Raw genomic sequence first — 17,131 nt, 5'->3', positions numbered from 1 at the left:
AAGGTGGATCTCTCTCACACGTACCAACACAGACTATCCCCCAATTTAACTGATCCCCAAAGGTTTTTGATTAAATAGCGGAATAGAAAATATGATCCAAAAAAAGTGTATGTATATCACACGTACACAACCACACTAGGCCCCAATTACTATTGTTTGTACCCCTAAAAGGCTAGGAGTAGGGGGAGTATGGAACAGGCAGCACCCTCAAACCTTCAGAAGTATGAGATGAACCCCAACAACTTGGAAAGGTGGATCTCTCTCACACGTACCAACACAGACTATCCCCCAATTTAACTGATCCCCAAAGGTTTTTGATTAAATAGCGGAATAGAAAATATGATCCAAAAAAAGTGTATGTATATCACACGTACACAACCACACTAGGCCCCAATTACTATTGTTTGTACCCCTAAAAGGCTAGATGAGGAGTAGGGGGAGTATGGAACAGGCAGCACCCTCAAACCTTCAGAAGTATGAGATGAACCCCAACAACTTGGAAAGGTGGATCTCTCTCACACGTACCAACACAGACTATCCCCCAATTTAACTGATCCCCAAAGGTTTTTGATTAAATAGCGGAATAGAAAATATGATCCAAAAAAAGTGTATGTATATCACACGTACACAACCACACTAGGCCCCAATTACTATTGTTTGTACCCCTAAAAGGCTAGGAGTAGGGGGAGTATGGAACAGGCAGCACCCTCAAACCTTCAGAAGTATGAGATGAACCCCAACAACTTGGAAAGGTGGATCTCTCTCACACGTACCAACACAGACTATCCCCCAATTTAACTGATCCCCAAAGGTTTTTGATTAAATAGCGGAATAGAAAATATGATCCAAAAAAAGTGTATGTATATCACACGTACACAACCACACTAGGCCCCAATTACTATTGTTTGTACCCCTAAAAGGCTAGATGAGGAGTAGGGGGGGTATGGAACAGGCAGCACCCTCAAACCTTCAGAAGTATGAGATGAACCCCAACAACTTGGAAAGGTGGATCTCTCTCACACGTACCAACACAGACTATCCCCCAATTTAACTGATCCCCAAAGGTTTTTGATTAAATAGCGGAATAGAAAATATGATCCAAAAAAAGTGTATGTATATCACACGTACACAACCACACTGGGCCCCAATTACTATTGTTTGTACCCCTAAAAGGCTAGATGAGGAGTAGGGGGAGTATGGAACAGGCAGCACCCTCAAACCTTCAGAAGTATGAGATGAACCCCAACAACTTGGAAAGGTGGATCTCTCTCACACGTACCAACACAGACTATCCCCCAATTTAACTGATCCCCAAAGGTTTTTGATTTAATAGCGGAATAGAAAATATGATCCAAAAAAAGTGTATGTATATCACACGTACACAACCACACTGGGCCCCAATTACTATTGTTTGTACCCCTAAAAGGCTAGATGAGGAGTAGGGGGAGTATGGAACAGGCAGCACCCTCAAACCTTCAGAAGTATGAGATGAACCCCAACAACTTGGAAAGGTGGATCTCTCTCACACGTACCAACACAGACTATCCCCCAATTTAACTGATCCCCAAAGGTTTTTGATTAAATAGCGGAATAGAAAATATGATCCAAAAAAAGTGTATGTATATCACACGTACACAACCACACTAGGCCCCAATTACTATTGTTTGTACCCCTAAAAGGCTAGATGAGGAGTAGGGGGGGTATGGAACAGGCAGCACCCTCAAACCTTCAGAAGTATGAGATGAACCCCAACAACTTGGAAAGGTGGATCTCTCTCACACGTACCAACACAGACTATCCCCCAATTTAACTGATCCCCAAAGGTTTTTGATTAAATAGCGGAATAGAAAATATGATCCAAAAAAAGTGTATGTATATCACACGTACACAACCACACTAGGCCCCAATTACTATTGTTTGTACCCCTAAAAGGCTAGGAGTAGGGGGAGTATGGAACAGGCAGCACCCTCAAACCTTCAGAAGTATGAGATGAACCCCAACAACTTGGAAAGGTGGATCTCTCTCACACGTACCAACACAGACTATCCCCCAATTTAACTGATCCCCAAAGGTTTTTGATTAAATAGCGGAATAGAAAATATGATCCAAAAAAAGTGTATGTATATCACACGTACACAACCACACTGGGCCCCAATTACTATTGTTTGTACCCCTAAAAGGCTAGATGAGGAGTAGGGGGAGTATGGAACAGGCAGCACCCTCAAACCTTCAGAAGTATGAGATGAACCCCAACAACTTGGAAAGGTGGATCTCTCTCACACGTACCAACACAGACTATCCCCCAATTTAACTGATCCCCAAAGGTTTTTGATTAAATAGCGGAATAGAAAATATGATCCAAAAAAAGTGTATGTATATCACACGTACACAACCACACTAGGCCCCAATTACTATTGTTTGTACCCCTAAAAGGCTAGATGAGGAGTAGGGGGGGTATGGAACAGGCAGCACCCTCAAACCTTCAGAAGTATGAGATGAACCCCAACAACTTGGAAAGGTGGATCTCTCTCACACGTACCAACACAGACTATCCCCCAATTTAACTGATCCCCAAAGGTTTTTGATTAAATAGCGGAATAGAAAATATGATCCAAAAAAAGTGTATGTATATCACACGTACACAACCACACTAGGCCCCAATTACTATTGTTTGTACCCCTAAAAGGCTAGATGAGGAGTAGGGGGGGTATGGAACAGGCAGCACCCTCAAACCTTCAGAAGTATGAGATGAACCCCAACAACTTGGAAAGGTGGATCTCTCTCACACGTACCAACACAGACTATCCCCCAATTTAACTGATCCCCAAAGGTTTTTGATTAAATAGCGGAATAGAAAATATGATCCAAAAAAAGTGTATGTATATCACACGTACACAACCACACTGGGCCCCAATTACTATTGTTTGTACCCCTAAAAGGCTAGGAGTAGGGGGAGTATGGAACAGGCAGCACCCTCAAACCTTCAGAAGTATGAGATGAACCCCAACAACTTGGAAAGGTGGATCTCTCTCACACGTACCAACACAGACTATCCCCCAATTTAACTGATCCCCAAAGGTTTTTGATTAAATAGCGGAATAGAAAATATGATCCAAAAAAAGTGTATGTATATCACACGTACACAACCACACTAGGCCCCAATTACTATTGTTTGTACCCCTAAAAGGCTAGATGAGGAGTAGGGGGAGTATGGAACAGGCAGCACCCTCAAACCTTCAGAAGTATGAGATGAACCCCAACAACTTGGAAAGGTGGATCTCTCTCACACGTACCAACACAGACTATCCCCCAATTTAACTGATCCCCAAAGGTTTTTGATTAAATAGCGGAATAGAAAATATGATCCAAAAAAAGTGTATGTATATCACACGTACACAACCACACTAGGCCCCAATTACTATTGTTTGTACCCCTAAAAGGCTAGGAGTAGGGGGAGTATGGAACAGGCAGCACCCTCAAACCTTCAGAAGTATGAGATGAACCCCAACAACTTGGAAAGGTGGATCTCTCTCACACGTACCAACACAGACTATCCCCCAATTTAACTGATCCCCAAAGGTTTTTGATTAAATAGCGGAATAGAAAATATGATCCAAAAAAAGTGTATGTATATCACACGTACACAACCACACTAGGCCCCAATTACTATTGTTTGTACCCCTAAAAGGCTAGATGAGGAGTAGGGGGGTATGGAACAGGCAGCACCCTCAAACCTTCAGAAGTATGAGATGAACCCCAACAACTTGGAAAGGTGGATCTCTCTCACACGTACCAACACAGACTATCCCCCAATTTAACTGATCCCCAAAGGTTTTTGATTAAATAGCGGAATAGAAAATATGATCCAAAAAAAGTGTATGTATATCACACGTACACAACCACACTAGGCCCCAATTACTATTGTTTGTACCCCTAAAAGGCTAGATGAGGAGTAGGGGGGTATGGAACAGGCAGCACCCTCAAACCTTCAGAAGTATGAGATGAACCCCAACAACTTGGAAAGGTGGATCTCTCTCACACGTACCAACACAGACTATCCCCCAATTTAACTGATCCCCAAAGTTTTTTGATTAAATAGCGGAATAGAAAATATGATCCAAAAAAAGTGTATGTATATCACACGTACACAACCACACTGGGCCCCAATTACTATTGTTTGTACCCCTAAAAGGCTAGGAGTAGGGGGAGTATGGAACAGGCAGCACCCTCAAACCTTCAGAAGTATGAGATGAACCCCAACAACTTGGAAAGGTGGATCTCTCTCACACGTACCAACACAGACTATCCCCCAATTTAACTGATCCCCAAAGGTTTTTGATTAAATAGCGGAATAGAAAATATGATCCAAAAAAAGTGTATGTATATCACACGTACACAACCACACTAGGCCCCAATTACTATTGTTTGTACCCCTAAAAGGCTAGGAGTAGGGGGAGTATGGAACAGGCAGCACCCTCAAACCTTCAGAAGTATGAGATGAACCCCAACAACTTGGAAAGGTGGATCTCTCTCACACGTACCAACACAGACTATCCCCCAATTTAACTGATCCCCAAAGGTTTTTGATTAAATAGCGGAATAGAAAATATGATCCAAAAAAAGTGTATGTATATCACACGTACACAACCACACTAGGCCCCAATTACTATTGTTTGTACCCCTAAAAGGCTAGATGAGGAGTAGGGGGAGTATGGAACAGGCAGCACCCTCAAATCTTCAGAAGTATGAGATTGTGTTCACTGTACCCCACAAAGATTGAGTTCACTGCACCCCACAATGATTGTGTTCACTGCACCCCACAAAGATTGTGTTCACTGCACCTCACAAAGATTGTGTTCACTGTACCCCCCAAAGATTGTGTTCACTGCACCCCACAAAGATTCTGTTCACTGTACCCCACAAAGTTTGTGTTCACTGCACCCTAAAAGGATGTTGTTCACTGCACCCCACAAAGATTGTGTTCACTGCACCCTAAAAGGATGTTGTTCACTGCACCCCAAAAAGATTGTGTTCACTGTACCCCCCCAAAGATTGTGTTCACTGCACCCCACAAAGATTGTGTTCACTGCACCCCAAAAAGATTGTGTTCACTGTACCCCCCAAAGATTGTGTTCACTGCACCCCAAAAAGATTGTGTTCACTGTACCCCCCAAAGATTGTGTTCACTGCACCCCACAAAGATTCTGTTCACTGTACCCCACAAAGATTGTGTTCACTGCACCCCAAAAAGATTGTGTTCACTGTACCCCCCCAAAGATTGTGTTCACTGCACCCCACAAAGATTCTGTTCACTGCACCCCACAAAGGATTTTGTTCACTGCACCCCAAAAAGATTGTGTTCACTGCACCCCAAAAAGGATTTTGATCACTGCACCCCAAAAAGGATGTTGTTCACTGCACCCCAAAAATGATTTTGTTCACTCCACCCCAAAAAGATTGTGTTCACTGCACCCCACAAAGATTGTGTTCACTGCACCCCAAAAAGATTGTGTTCACTGTACCCCCCAAAGATTGTGTTCACTGCACCCCACAAAGATTCTGTTCACTGTACCCCACAAAGATTGTGTTCACTGCACCCCAAAAAGATTGTGTTCACTGCACCCCAAAAAGGATGTTGTTCACTGCACCCCAAAAAGGATGTTGTTGTTCACTCCACCCCAAAAAGATTGTGTTCACTGCACCCCACAAAGATTGTGTTCACTGCACCCCAAAAAGATTGTGTTCACTGCACCCCAAAAATGATTTTGTTCACTGCACCCCAAAAAGGATTTTGTTCACTGCACCCCAAAAAGGATGTTGTTCACTCCACCCCAAAAAGATTGTGTTCACTGCACCCCAAAAAGATTGTGTTCACTGCACCCCACAAAGGATTTTGTTCACTGCACCCCAAAAAGATTGTGTTCACTGCACCCCAAAAAGGATGTTGTTCACTGCACCCCAAAAAGGATTTTGTTCACTGCACCCCAAAAAGATTGTGTTCACTGCACCCCACAAAGGATTTTGTTCACTGCACCCCACAAAGATTGTGTTCACTGCACACCAAAAAGGATTGTGTTCACTGCACCCCAAAAAGATTTTGTTCACTGCACCCCAAAAAGATTGTGTTCACTGCAGCCCAAAAAGATTGTGTTCACTGCAGCCCAAAAAGATTGTGTTCACTGCAGCCCAAAAAGATTGTGTTCACTGCAGCTCACACACAGAAAAATGGATGTGGATCACTGACACCTGCCTATCTCCAATCCCACACCACACAGCAATATCGATTGTAGTTTGTAGAACACAGTTTCCCTAAAATTCAGCAGACTCTGTCCCTAACAGGATTGAGAAGAGATCGTAGATCAGGATTGAGTGCAGATTCACCCCACCCCCCACACAGCAATATCGATTGTAGTTTGTAGAAGACACTGACCCTATAATTCAGCAGACTCTATCCCTAAAATGCCTACAACTCGCCCTGCCTAAACACTCCGACCTGTCCCTCAATTCTATCCGGACACAAATGGTTTTTTCCTGCCTATCTTTCCCTAATCAGCAGCCAGCACATTGATGTGTGCTCTGTCCCTTAGCTAAGCAGCAGAATGACGCTGCTGCGGCGGCTGCCTCGAACTTATAAAGACTTGGTCACATGCTTCAGACGGCCAATCACAGCTACTAAGACATTTGCAGGCATGGCTGGGATGGCTTAAGGCACACCAGTTAAACGATTGTTGATTGGCTGTTGAAAGCCCGCCATGAAAAGAGCGCCAAAGCATGCAAAACCCGGAAATAAAACGACCGAACACGGATTTTTACCCGAACATACAGTAAAGTGTCCGTGTCCGTGTTCGGGTAAAAAAAATCCAATTATTCGGTACGAACACGAATAATACAGTCCGTGTTCGCTCAACACTAGTTCTGATCCATCACATAAAATTCAGATTAACAAAACACTGAACTTAAGGCTGTAATGTAACAAAATAGGTAAAAAGTCAAGGGGTGAATACTTTTGCAAGGCACTGTACAATTTGACCAACCAGAGGAAGTACACAAAAAAAAAACAGATTCTGGTGGCCTAATTTTCCATTACTATAAAACCAATTAGGAAACCCTTATACCACACTTACTATATGTCATTAACTCCCCAACTCATACTATCCCTATTCTTTTCACTAGGACTGAATGGAATAATCAATCCCAGCACAGATCATACCTTTGTACTGTGTTACTCTGTTGTCTGCAGATCCCCTGATATTCTGGGTTTTGTGGCTTTGTACCATGTGACATTCTGTATAGTCTGATGTGTCCCTTCCACAGCCACATTCTGCAGCATCTCTAGCCTAAAACACACCCCTCTGTAGTCTTTGAGACTATGCAAATAATGTAAATTTCTTCACAGCTCTGATGCTGGGTTGCAGTGAATACATCATGTTTAGCATTCAACTCACAGGAAGAGTCCAAACCTCTCAAGTCCCGCCTCACAGATCAGAGCATTGTTCAAGAAGGAAACCCCATCATACACTGTTCTGTTCTGAAAGCTAGCTGTGATGGTCCTGGGCAGGATGGAATGGATCACAATTAAAATGTAATCCCGCCCAGTTAAATATGCTGACCAGTGTGAACAGTGAGGGAACTACATCTCAGATCCCGCCCTCCCAGAGCCCTGCTCTCTATAAAGCTATTCATTTACATATGAAGGAAACACCTTCATAATAACCTTCCATAGCCCTTCCTCTGTAGTCTTTCAGCCATTATTCTTTGGTATGTCCCAAAACAGGAATGACGCAGGTATGACACATTTACACCTGCTTTGCAGACTGAATAGTGATATGCATTCAGATCACTCTTCAGAGAGCATTTGACAGGCGGTGCGGATGAGTTGTATCACTTCCTTGTCATCTATTTTAACCACCTAAATGCTGAACTGCAAACATGCACATCATGCACAATTGCAGCGTGGCTCCATTCACTAGAATTGGTTGCGTCTGGCAGGCAGTAGTGCCCACCAAGCACAACAGGAGGTATATTTCCCACCACAGCCATGAAGTAGAGAATCACAGTCAAGGCATGTGTTCACCCCAGCCTCTCCCCCTTCAGCTAAAGGGGGATCAGTTGGAGGGGGTAAAACTTTGTGGTTGTGCTGCATTTTTACACCATTAAACAAACCCTAAGACTAAAATGATTCTAGTACGGTAGTGATCCCTTGCATCTAAGGACCCTTTCACAGGAGTGTAGCAGTGCGTGTTTCTGCTCACAATCATTTTAGTGTGTTTAGTGACTACACATACACTTTACAACAATCAAAGGTTTGTGTGGGACTAAATTGAGTTTTGTGTGTGTTGTGTGTGCAAACACTACATTACAAAGCATTCCTTTAACAAAGACAATTTGTTGTTTCTCTGTTAAAAAGAATGAGATCAGAGCAGAACAAAACCCATGATCATGTGATCAGTCTCATATTTATGTGGCCTTTATAGCTAAAATAGCATATTTCTTGTCCAAGAGATAGTTTGGAAGGCTATACTTCCTGCTGTACAGCACTCTGTTCACTTCAGAGAGGAATGGAGTGTGGGCGGTGAAAACACAATTCTATTTCTCTCCTTTCACCACCCACATGAAGGCCCAAAAACACCCACAGTAACCATAGGACCCACCTACATCAACTCCCAGAATTGGTACAAGTGACTCCCGTAGCCCGCCCTGAAACTATAGAGGCTCAAAGGATGATAGGACATGTAGTATAAGGACTGGTAAAGGAAGGAAACAGGAAGTCAGAGATCTTTGAAATTCAGCCAAGAGGAGAAATGTGCTTTATACAGCTACATGGGGTAAGTTACACATAAGCTGGCACAGGGGTTGTGATTAATTTACATGCACAATGCAGCTGTTGTTTTGGGGAGGAGAAGCTGGAGTTTCTCTTTAACCTCCAACACTGAATACAGCAAAGCAATATCCAAGGGTTCCTATTTACCACAGATGTGGAGACCGCATTTGACAGGGTGGTCTGGTACTACATGTGAGTGACACTTCACCATTTAGGCCTTAATGAAAAAAATGATGTCTCAGGTACTGACCCTCTATCACGATCCACATGTGAGGTTAAAAGCCGACAGGGCGCCTTCACTATTCGCAATAGTACAAGGCAGGGTTGTCTCGTACCACCACTAATCTTTATTTTCACGTTTAAACCCTTCGTCCAGTGGCTTAAGAGTAACATAAACATTGAGGGCTTCCACACATCCTTCAAAGAATGTAAAATAGCTAGATATGTGGATGCCCTATTATTTTTCCAGACCCAGTCTCTCATTACTCTATCCATTCTTTTACATGTCTTGGGTCAACTGTCTGACTTCAAAATCATGTATTCAAAATCAGCAAAATCAGTAGTGCTTAATTTTACACTTCCTTTGTACACTGTTAACGCCTGTCAAACTAATTTTTCTTTTATGTGGAGCCCAACATCCATTACATACCTAGGTATTACAGAGGAATTTAACTGATATACATTCAATCATCTCCCTCTCCTCAACCGCTTTACTCAAGACCTACTCAACTGGGACAAATCACTATTTTCTTGGTGCAGAAGATCCGCCATCATAAAAATGAATGCCTTACCTAGACTCCTCTATCTATTCCAAGAGATACCCCATGTGAGAACGCGCATTAAAAGTAGAGTTTTATGTAGTCAGCCTCTTGCTTTCTTCTTCTTTTTAAAGGGCTTTTCTTGCCTAGTTTTAAAAAAAGAAAAGATTCAATAAGGATCCAGACATCAAAAATCAGGAGTATTCAGCATTTGTCTTCCATCAAAACAAACGAACATTCAGCCCTTCTCACTTATACTTGCTCCTGCTCTGGCATTACCCTTTAGGCCTTTGTCTGTCTCCCACAGACTGTCTTCTGTGCACACTGTGAACACAGCTAGCAGTCCCTAGCTGCACTGGCTCCCACCTCTCTCCTAGGTGGAGCCCTCCCGACTCCTGGGCAACGACCTTCTGTATCTGCTATCTACCTGACGATCGAGGGAGAGTAGGAAAGAGGGAAGGGTATGCCTGTATATCAAGAAAGTTGTGCAAGTGAACCTGAGGGATGACATGACTAAAGAAACAAGGGAGAAGGTGGAATTCTTGTGGGTGGAGCTCCAAAGAGAGCAAAAAAATGGCAAAGTAATAGTGGGCGTATTCTACAGGCCCCCTAACCTGAGGGATGAGGGGCAGACATCCTATTACAGCTTGGATTGGCAGCAAGGCTGAGAAGTGTCATTATAATGGGGGATTTTAATCATCCAGATATTGACTGGGCAGAAGGAATCGCTTATTCACCTAAGGCTCACCAATTCCTAAATGTCTTGCAGGATAATTTAATGGGTAAACTGGTAGATGCACCAACAAGAGGTAACGCAGTACTAGACCTACTGATTATTATCAATACAGACCTGATAGTGGATGAGGAAATATGGGGCAACTTAGGAAACAGTGGCCACAGGTCAATTGGATTCAGTATAAATCACAGTAATAGGAAGCACAAGGGCAATACAATGACACTAAATTTAAAAAGAGCCAACTTCCCTAAACTGTGCTCCTTTCTAAACAATATTGAATGGGATAGAATCCTAGGAACAAAGAACATGGAGGAAAAATGGGAGTGCTTTAAGATCATACCAAATAAAGGTATTGGCCAGTGCATTCCAATGGGAAAAAAGTTTGAAAGAGCTAAAATAAAACCTGTGTGGGTCAACTCCAACATAAAAATGCATATAAAAACAAAGGAAAAGGTCTTAAAAAAATAAAAGGCTGAGGGGCATCACGTACCTGGCGCTGGAGGCCAATGGAGAGAGAGGGCTTCCCTTATGGTTAACTTTCAGACCCCCCTGGGGATGAGAACAGGAGAGGTCAGGCCCAAAGAAGAATGGTCGTCTGCTGGACTGTGTGCAGGAGGGTCCAGAGTACAGCTGGATTGGAATCAGCAGACAGGTGGCGCTCATGAGGTGTTTGCAGGACTCAGATAATGCTGAGACTGGAGCGTGGTTAGGTAGATAGCCAAGATCAGGAGCCAGGTGGGTATCAGAGCAGACATGGTCAGGTGGATAGCGGGGGTGAAATGCAGGAAGCAATCAGGAGACAGGTCAAAGACAAGCCGGGTCAGTGGCAGGAGACAGGAACTGGAATATCACAACGATAACGCACTGGAGGAGCCGAAGATCAACTAGCAACTAAAATCACTGGCAGGCTTCCTTATATAGGCCCAGGTAAATTGCTGATAGTGCTGCTGGGTCCTTCTCCTGCCAAAGTGCTGATAGCTCTGCTGGGTCCTAGAGCCCTTTTCCTGGTGTTTGTTTCCTGACAAGGGGTCATTGTCAGCATTCCAACAATACAAAGAATGCAATAAGGAATGTAAGAGAGCAATCAGTGCAGCTAAAATAGACCAAGAAAGGCACATAGTGGAGGAGAGTAAAAAAAAAAAAAAAAAAGTTCTTTAAATACATTAACAGTTAGACAGTGAGGCCAGAGCATAGTGGCCCCATAAAGGATGATGATGTGAATTTGGTTATGAAAGACAAAGAGAAGGCAAAGGTTTTAAATGCATTCTTCTCCTTGGTTTTCACAAAGGAAACAGAGGGATATAGTAGCCAAGACTGTAATGTTAATAAAACCTCACAGAATGCCCCCTCATGGCTAACTGAAGACAGAATCAGAAATAGATCCAAAAGACTTAAGGTCACCGAGACCAGATGGCTTACACCCGAGGGTTCTTAAGGAACTCAGTCAGGTAATAGCTAGACCATTGTTCCTAATTGTTATGGACAGTTTACTGACTTGAATGGTTCCAACTGATTGTAAGAAAAGCCAACGCTGTACCAATACTTTTTTTTTTTTAATAAACTCTTTAATGTTCAATTTTCATCAAAGCATTTACATACTATTTCATAATAATAATTCCATATTCATTTTCTTCTTACATACACCATGCACTACAACTTAATACAGTTACCACATTATTTTAACTTCTCACAGGTTGAGTCCCATCTATCCTTTATTTCCCTTTTCTTCTAAATATTCAATTTATCGTTCCTGTTCTCTCTAAAGTCAGAGGAGAATTACGCCACATATCCCATATTTTATAATACTTTTTTGGGTACTCCTCTGTGTTCATACAAAATTTTCTCATAGGGTATTATTTGATTAACCGCTTTAAGCCATTGATTTATAGTTGGTATTAGTGGTTGCATCCATCTTGATATTTGTTTACGTGCCAAGAATAAGGTTTTAGTAACATGATTTTAATATAATCAGACCACTCCTCCACCTCCATTAATCATATTAGACAAACTCCCACTGTATAGGGTATTTCTCTACCAGTAATATTAGAGATTATTCCCATCAGTTGTTTAGAGTAATCAATATTTTATGGCATGGTCAGATCAGATGTATAAAATCTGCCCCGGGATAATGACACCTTACACATTTCGATGAGGTCATTGAGTCCCATTTTATACAGTCTTTGAGGTGTAAGATATGTTTGGTGTATAATATATAGCTGAATCAGCTTTTTATTAATGGCGGGAGAAGCTCTCAGGTGTGAGGTACAGATTTTACTCCATTTTTTCTCTGTCATATCCAGGATAGCATCTTGCCACTTATCTTTTATCTTTAATGGATATCTTTAAATGCAACCCAATTCCAAAAAAGTTGGGACACTGTACAAATTGTGAGTAAAAAAGGAATGGACTCATTTACAAATCTCATAAACTTATATTGTATTCACAATATAATATAAATAACATATCAAATGTTGAAAGCGAGACATTTTGAAATGTCATGCCAAATATTGGCTCATTTTGGATTTCATGAGAGCTACACATTCCAAAAAAGTTGGGACAGGTAGCAATAAGAGGCCGGAAGTTAAATGTACATATAAGGAACAGCTGGAGGACCAATTTGCAACTTATTAGGTCAATTGGCAACATGATTGGGTATAAAAAGAGCCTCTCAGAGTGGAAGTGTCTCTCAGAAGTCAAGATGGGCAGAGGATCACCAATTTCCCCAATGCTGCAGCGAAAAATAGTGGAGCAATATCAGAAGGAGTTTCTCCAAGAAAAATTGCAAAGAGTTTGAAGTTATCATCATCTACAGTGCATAATATCATCCAAAGATTCCAGAGAAAATTGTCGGTGAACACAATCCACCGTGCCATTCGCCTTTGCCGGCTAAAACTTTATAGGCTAAAAAAGAAGCCATATCTAAACATGATCCAGAAGCGCAGGTGTTTTCTCTGGGCCAAGGCTCATTTAAAATGGACTGTGGCAAAGTGGTAAACTGTTCTGTGGTCAGGTGAATCAAAATTTGAAGTTCTTTTTGGAAAACTGGGACGCCATGTCATCCGGACTAAAGAGGAAAAGGACATCCCAAGTTGTCATCAGCGCTCAGTTCAGAAGCCTGCATCTCTGATGGTATGGAGTTGCATGAGTGCGTGTGGCATGGATTACACATCTGAAAAGGCACCATTAATGCTAAAAAGTATATCCAAGTTCTAGAACAACATATGCTCCCATCCAGATGTTGTCTCTTTCAAGGAAGACCTTGAATTTTGCAACATGACAATGCCAGACCACATACTGCATCAATTACAACATCATGGCTGCGTAGAAGAAAGATCAGGGTACTTAAATGGCCAGCCTGCAGTCCAGATCTTTCACCCATAGAAAACATTTTGCACATCATAAAGAGGAAGATGCGACAAAGAAGACCTAAGACAGTTGAGCAATTATAAGCCTGTATTAGACAAGAATGGGACAACATTCCTATTCCTAAACTTGAGCAACTTGTCTCCTCAGTCCCCAAACATTTGCAGACTTTTATAAAAAGAAGAGGGGATGCCACACAGTGGTAAACATTGCCTTGTCCTAACTTTTTTGAGATGTGTTGATGTCATAAAATTTTAAAATCAACTTATTTTTCCCTTAAAATTATACATTTTCTCAGTTTAAACATGTAATGTGTCATCTATGTTGTATTGTGAATAAAATATTGAAAATTGAAACTTCCACATCATTGCATTCTGTTTTTATTCAAAATTTGTACAGTGTCCCAACTTCTTTGGAATTGGGCTTGTATCTTAGCCCTCAATAGCTGGGAATAAAATACAGATATTAAGCCTTTCGGCCCCTGTGATTGCAATATTCCAATTAATGGATACTTAGCTATTGTTGGATCGTGTCTCCCAAACTGAGCATGTACCATATATCTTAGCTGCAGATATTTAATAAACTACTTATGGGGTAGATCATATTGTTGTCTTAAATTATCACATGTTTGCAGTGTCCCATGGCCATATATCTGACTCAATGTAAGTACCCCTCTTGCTTTCGAAGACTCGCTATCAGGGGATATCTTCATGTGTTCTAAGCATGGATTGTTCCACATTGGGGTCTCTGAGGGGATATCTCTGAAGCCCATTAGTTTTTCCCCCTCTCTATACTGCTGTAGCTAATGTCACAATGGGTATCTTCAATCTGGGTAGATATTTATCCTTACCTTCCAGTCCAATCATTAGGTCCTCCACCTGCAATATTCCCAATAGGTGACTCTCCACCCCTACTTTTTGTTCTGATGTCCCCATGTTCTTAAATATTTTAGTTGCCCCGCTAATAAATGTGTGGGAGCGCCATTCCAGCATCCATCTTTGGCCTTTGCAATGTTTGTAATTTCAGTTTACATCTACCTTTGGCCCAAACGAATCTTGTAAACTGAGAATGTAACTTTTGAAACAAAAGCTTAGGAATAACAACTGGGAAATGTGAGAATACATATATGCATTTTGGTAGTGGGGTCATCTTAATTACCCAAATTCTTCCAGAGATTGATATTGGCAATTTTTACTATATTTTTAGCTTTTTCTTTATAAGTTCTATTAAAGGATTCACATTGGCTACTATATATTCCTTGGGTTGGAAGGTAACTTGTATTCCTAAATACTCAAATGAGTCTACCACTTTAAAAGGTGAGTAGGACCAGTCCTCTTCTAAGTCCTGATATAGAGGCATCAATACGGACTTCTGCCAGTTAATTCTAAGGCCTGAGTAGTCCCCAAAATCATCTATCATACTCATTGCTTCTCCTAATGTATTCTTTCTATCTTCTATATATAAAATAATGTCGTCTGCATATATCCCTAAATGTTCTGTCCTACCTCCAAAAGTGATACCCCTATAGAGTCTTGATTGCCTAAATTTCAGAGCAAGAATCTTTATTAGCTTATCAAACAGATATGGAGGGGATACCCCTGCCTTGTTCCGCTATGCAATCAAATAGGAGCCGACAATAATCCATTTACCAGAAGACTTGAACATGGGGATCCATATAGCATTTTTATCCATTTCCTAGAAACCTCGCCGAATGCACATTTCCTCAAAACAGTCTGCAAGAATGGCCACTCTACTGAGTATCTAGTGATGCCAGGGCACATGACCCAGAAGCAAACTCCTTCAGTTGTACCATTAACTGTGTTCTTCTTAAGTTTATCGAAGTTGATTTCCCTGGCATAAAGCCGGTCTGGTCGTTATGTAAAAATGAATAATATTATTGTCTTCAGTCTTTCTGCTAAGATTTTTGCCAAAATGTTATAATCATTATTAAAAAGCGAGATGGGTCTATATAAAGAACAGTCATTGCCATCTTTTCCTGGTTTTAAAATGAGGACTATTGTTGTTTCATCCATGGATTTTGCCCTCCCCCTCGTACTAAGGCACTGGAATGCACCACTGTTAACACAGGTACTCTTATATAAAGATTTTTTTTAAACCTCCAGTGGTATTCCATCCGTGCGGGGGGATTTTCCAATCGCCATGAATGATATTGCATTTCTAACCTCATTTTCGATTATCTCCATGTCCATTATCCTCATTTGTTCATCTGTAATTTTTGGACACTTTAAGTCCCACAGATTTTCCTCAATTTCTATATCTGTACTAATAAGCGAAGAGGTGTACATTTTCACATAATATTTATGAAAGCAAGCCATTATCTCTTCTATCCCACTCACCATTTCTCCCTCCTCATTCCTCACTTTTTGAATTGTTGAGGTGGATATTTGTTGTTTGGCTATAAAAGCCAACAATGCCCCTGGTTGGTTAACCTGCTCATAGTGCTGCTGACTGCGGATTAAATTTTTGCACCTCTGTGTAGTAGTTGTGGAATTTTCTATATATTCCTTTTTTGCCTGGGCACATTTCTCAGCCAACTCCTCCTCCTCTAGTCTTGTAGCCCACTTTAAATATGAGATTGTTGATTTTAATACTTCCCTTAGATATGCCTTAAATGTATCCCTCTGTCTACCCTCATGTGCTCCCAAAACATTTCGAATTGGTCGGGAATACGATCATTGGAGCCAATCTGAGGCAGCCAAAAGGACTGCATCTTCCCGACCTGTCACCTTCCGATTGGGTAGAGTAAAAATCCAAACAGCAGTGGTGAATCGTTCAAAATTCTATGTGCTAAATATTCTACTATATTTATCAGTGGCAAAACTTTGCCATTACCCAGAAGAAGATCTATGCGTGATAAGCACCCTCTTCCATTCGCAGACAAGTAATAAGTTCTTACATGTACATGGGTTTCTAATCCTCCAGACATCTATTAACTGTACCTCTTCAACAAATCATTTTAATGTGCCTGTCCCCATTATCCAGGTCTGGGCAGACATCTCATGTCTGTCCAGAGTCGGATCTAGCCACATGTTGAAATCTCCCATGCACACAACAAATGCTTTGGTTAGGTTTTGGGCCATAAATGACATTGCCTCTTTCAATATCTGTAAACTTGCAGAGGGGGGGGGGGGGGGGAATTATATATACCTATAATTACGAACAGTAGCATATACAAATATATATCTCCCCTATGAGTCACTTTTGAGCCGAATACATTCCCATTGAAAGGATCGATGTATTAGTAGCGAGACACTTCTCAAATATAAAGTATGGTATGAGTGAGCTTCCCATTGAACCCAGGTTCTCTTTAAATACCCAAAATAATCCCTAGTAAATGGGTTTCTTGTGAACATATTACTTTGGCCTGTGTCTTATTTATTGTAGATAAGACTTGTGAACCTTTTACTACTGTTCCTAGGCCTCTAACATTCC

This window comes from Pelophylax lessonae (genome assembly GCF_965119305.1).
Source record: "Pelophylax lessonae genome assembly, chromosome: 10".
Classification (NCBI taxonomy): Eukaryota; Metazoa; Chordata; class Amphibia; order Anura; family Ranidae; genus Pelophylax; species Pelophylax lessonae.
Note: the sequence above shows the minus strand (reverse complement) of the source record.